Below are 5492 nucleotides of genomic sequence, written 5' to 3' on the forward strand. Positions count from 1 at the left end.
GGGACGCCGAACTACATTTCCCACAAGGCAGCTGGGCAGTGGACGGCATCGGAGTGCGCCAAGCGCAGGCCCGAGGGTGGGGCGGAAGGGAAGGGGCGGTTCCAGCCGATGGAGGCTCTGAGGACGGCGTTGGTTCCCACGATGGGATTGCGGCTCGCCTAGCCTGGAGAGGTCTGTATCGAGACCGTATCCCGACTACCCGAAAGGACCCCTTCGTTAGAGCCGGCGGGTTTCTAATCCCTGGGAGGGAAGAAGGAGACAGCCTTGGCTAAGCCTCACTTTCCTCCTTTGCAGTAAGGGGAGCCCAGAAGAGTCTCTTGCAGTTGTCAGAAGAATGAGAAGAGGTAGTAACGTCTGGAGTAATAGTGGGCACTCCATGAATGGTGGTTACTGTGCCCCCTCCCCTAGCCTGCTCTAAGGGCTTCAAAATTATCACTGTGCACAATGCAGACAAAATCTTCAATTAAATATGTGGCCAGAGTTAGTTTCAGCTAATTCTGCTGCTGGAACTTGGAGAAGTACATGACTTGGGGGCAGATCAATATGATAGAGTGTAATACTTGGTTTTCTAAAAATAACCTCTGCCTGTTTCTGTTGCTGTGACAAAGACCTACCCTTTGACCAAACTTTAGACAGGTTCCTCTGAGCCCTCTTTTCTACTAGCTCTGGTTCTTGGGCCCTGTCCTTGGCCTGTGGAGCTCAGTTTTAGCAAGAATCCTGCTAAATGAGCCTAGGTAGAATCCCCATTCTTAATATCTAATCCAATTCCCATTCCCCTACTCTTGATGTTTAAGTCCTTAGCCTCCCTTTATTTAGCAAAAATCCCCCCAAACTTGATACTTTTGGTAGTTTCCATCCACTGACCCTCTTAATGTGTTCGTTTGCTATAAATCCCCATCTATCTTTGTTGTTTGGGGAGTTGAGTTTGATTTTACTGAAGCTTCTCTCGTTGGCAATAGTACTGAATAAAATATGCTTTCTCATCTCTATTTCTCTTTGAGAACTGTCTGAACTATTTAAAAATATTGAAAAATATGAAACTCTTCACAATTCATTTAAAAGTTTAGGTAACCCAGATACCAAATAAACTATATAAAAAAAAATATATCACTGCACTATAGCAAATACCTTGAACCAAACAATTTTTCCAAAATTACAAGGGCATTCTTACAATAGAAGTTATATCCTATCTAATAAAAGACAAAAAGGGTGATTAATCTTACCTCCGCTACACTTCCCATTGGCTAATCAGGGCGATATGCAAATTAACTGCCAACAAAGATGGCGGTTAATTTGCATATGTGCAATGATGGGAGGCGAAAGGGGAAGGACGGAAGAACGGTGATCGGAAACCCAGGCAGCAGGCAAGAGCTGGGGGGCGCTCAAGGACCATTTCTCTACCAAAACAACTCATTATAGTTACTATATAATTATATAGATACTAGTGGCCCGGTGCATGAAATTCGTGCATGGGGGAGGGTGTGTTCCTCAGCCTGGCCTGCACCCTCTCCAATTTGGGACCCCTCGAAAAATGTCCTGCCAGTTTACAGGGATCGGGCGTAAAACAGCAGTCAGACATCCCTCTTGTAATTCGGGACTGCTGGCTCCTAACCGCTCACCTGCCTGCCTGCCTGCCTGCCTGCCTGATTGCCTCTAACCACTCTGCCTGCCACTGACATACAAAGGTCAGGGATGAAATGACTTCCCAACCACATCTGCAAGTATCCTGGGAAAGGCATTGAGAGGTACAGACAGTCCTCGGGTTACGTCGGATTGGATGTATGTTGTTTCATAGTTACGCCACCATCTCCAATTTATTTATTTTATTTTTTTTTTAAATATATTTTATTGATTTTTCACAGAGAGGAAGGGAGAGAGATAGAGAGTTAGAAACATCGATGAGAGAGAAACATCGATCAGCTGCCTCCTGCACATCTCCTACTGGGGATGTGCCCACAACCAAGGTACATGCCCTTGACCAGAATCGAACCTGGGACCTTTCAGTCCGCAGGCCGACGCTCTATCCACTGAGCCAAACCGGTTTCGGCTCCAATTTATTTATTTTAAAAAAAAAGTTCGTCATTTCAACGTATGTACATATGTGCTCTATTTTTTTTATTATCTATTTACCACAAGTAAAGGTCAGGAATTGTTCTCTTTCTTTAAAAAAATTTTTTTTTACTGTTTCATTACTGCTGTGTATGTGCTCCACATGAGTGATGTAAGTGGGTTCTGACTTACAGCAAAAATGGCGTTACATCACGCCATAGGAATGGACCTCCAACATAACCTGAGGACCTACTCTATAGAAGATCTACCTAATACATAGACACAAACCCAAATAGGCACCCAAAATGAGAAGACAAAGAAACAACGCCCAAATGAAAGTACAGGAGAATTCTCCAGAAGAAGAGATAAATGAAGTAAAGATAAGAAATTTATCTGAAACAGAGCTCAGAGTAATAAAGGTAAAGATGTTCAACAGCATGAGAAAAGATATAGAAACTATAAAAACAGAAATAAAGAATGACATAGCACAAATAAAGAAAACATTGGAAGGAATACACAGCAGATAAGGGGAAGCTGAGGATCGAATCAGTGAATTGGAAGAGTGGGTTGAAAAAACTCACTCAATTAGAAAACCCAAAAGAAAAACAATTAAAAAACAAGAAGACAGCTTAAGGGAGCTGGGAAACATAACAACATGTGAATATCTGGTGTGCCATAAGAGGCAGAAAGGGAGACAGGGATATAGACATGTTTAAAGAAATAACGGAAGAAAATTTCTCTAATCTGATAAAGGAAAAAGTCATACAAGTTCAGGAGGTACAAGGACCCTAAGCAAGAAGAACCTAAAAAGGCCCATGCCTAGACACATCATAATTAAAATGCCAAAAATTAAAGACAAAGAGAGAATCTTAAAGAAAGCAAGAGAAAAACAAATTGTTCTTACAAAAAACTGCCATAAGGCTGACACCTGATTTCTCATCAGAAACTCTACAGGCCAGAAGGGAATGGCATGAAGTACTTAAGGTAATGAAAAGCAAGGATATGACACCAAGGTTACTATATCCAGCAAGGCTCTCATTCAAAATAGACTGTCAAATAAAGAGCTTTCCAGACAAAAAAAATAAAAAAGGCTAAAGGAGTACATCACCACTAAGCCAGCATTACAAGAAATGCTAAAAGGACTGCTGTAATGAAAAGAAGAAACATAGAGAGAAACCTAGGAATACAGAATTAAAATGGCAATAAATATGTGCCTATCAATAATAACCCTAAATGTAAATGGATTAAATGCTCCAATCAAAAGGTATAGGGTAGCTGAATGTGTACAAATCATGACCCAGCTATATTCTGTCTATAAGAGACCCACCTCAAAACAAAAGACTTACACAGAATGAGAGTAAAGGGATGGAAAAAGAATTTTGCAAATGGAAAACATGCAAATGGAAAACAAAAAGAAAAACAAAACTGGAGAAGCAATACTCATATCCAACAAAATAGACTTTAAAATGAAGGCCATCACAAAGATCACTACATAATACTAAAGGGATCAATCCAACAAGAGAATATAACCCTGGTAAACATATATACATGCAACATAAGAACACCTAAATATATTTTTTTAAAAAACTTCTAGAGGATTTTAACAGAGAGATCGACAACAATACAGTCATAGTAGGGGACTTGAACACCCCTCTGACTTCACTGGATAGATCTTCCAGACAAAAACTTAACAAGGAAACAGAGATTCTAAATGATACACTGGATCAGCTGGATTTAATTGACATTTATAGACCATTTCACCCCAAAGCAGCAGAATATATATTCTTCCCAAGTGCACATGGATCATTCACAAAGATAGACCACATGTTAGGACACAAAACAAGTCTCTACAAGTTCAAGAAGACTGAAATCATATCAAGCATCTTCTCAGATCACAGTAGAGTGAATTAGAAATCAACTACTTTAAAAAACACCCAAAACATTCAAACACATGGAGAACAAATAGCATGCTATTAAACACTAGAAGCTCAGTGCACGAATTCATGCATGGGTGGAGTCCCTTGGGGTGACCTGCAGGGATTGGGCCCCAGTGTGCACCCCAGGCTTGCAGCCCCTCCTTGCGCCTCCTGCCTTGCAGCCCCACACCCCTGCTTGGCACCCCACCATGGCCTGGTGCTACCCCCTCACCTGCTCCACCATCCCATCTGTAGGGCAATCGAGCAGGGCCGGGCTCCTTGCCTGGCTCCCTCAGCACCTGGGAGCCGGAGGCAGCCCCGCCCCCTGCCACTGGTCGCCATCTGCTGGGTGATCAGGCCCCTGCTTGCATCCAACTTAGCCTGTTGCCGCTCACTCACCTGCTCCACCAATCCGCTGTGGTCCTGCTGTCGTTGGGGCCCATCGGAGCCAGCAGCACTTTCACTGCTGCCCACTGCCAGTGCGACGTCACCCCCTGTTGGTCAATGCATGTCATAGCGAGTGATCAAAAGACCACCTGAGGGGACAATTTGCATATTAGGCTTTTATTAAATAGGATTGAATGGGTTACCAAGGAGATCAAGAAAGAAATCAAAAACTTCCTTAGAAACAAACAAAAATGAACACACAACAACCAAAAATCCCTGGGACACAACAAAAGCAATCCTGAGAAGAAAGTTCATAGCACTACAGGAATACCTCAAAACACAAGAAAAATCAGCAATATACTATTTAACCCTACAACTTAAAGAACTAGAAAGAGAACAACAAGAAAATCCCAGAATAAGTAGAGGGAAGGAAATAATAAAAATTAGAGCAGAAATAAATAACATAGAGACTAAAAAGTATACGAAAAAAATCAATGAAACCAAGAGCTGGTTCTTTGAAAGTATAAATAAAATCGATAAACCGTCAGCCAGAGTCATCAAGAAACAAAGAGAACCCTAGCTGGTTTGGCTCAGTGGATAGAGCGTTGGCCTGTGGACTGAAGGGTCCCAGGTTCGATTTTCATCAAAGGCACATGCCCGGGTTGTAGGCTCAATCCCCATTAGGGGCCATGCAGGAGACAGCCAATCAATGATTCTCTTTCATTGATGTTCCTATCTCTCTCCCTCTCCCTTCCCCTCTGAAATAAATAAATAAATAAATAAATAAATAAATAAATAAATATTTCTTTTTTTTTTAAAGAAACAAAGAGAGAGTGTTACAGAAAAACCGGAGAAGAACCAAGCAATGCTCAGAGAGTTTGGAGTTACACTTTATTCACCGCGGTGGGCTTAGAGAAAATGAATTCAAATTCTAAGCAGAGCTACAAGCAGAACTTCCCTTTTTATGAAAGAGCCAGCCCTATGTGCACTTAGTGGTTATCTCACTGGTGGCCTTGAAAACTACACAATTCTATCCAATTAAAAAATGCACCTGGCATGGCATTGGGCGTATCTAGTCTCTGGCCTACAAGGTCAGACAGCTAAGTTTATCTTCCTCATTATTCAAGTGCTGGGGTCCAA

This window comes from Myotis nattereri (genome assembly GCF_964212035.1).
Source record: "Myotis nattereri genome assembly, chromosome: 5".
In the NCBI taxonomy this organism is placed as follows: domain Eukaryota; kingdom Metazoa; phylum Chordata; class Mammalia; order Chiroptera; family Vespertilionidae; genus Myotis; species Myotis nattereri.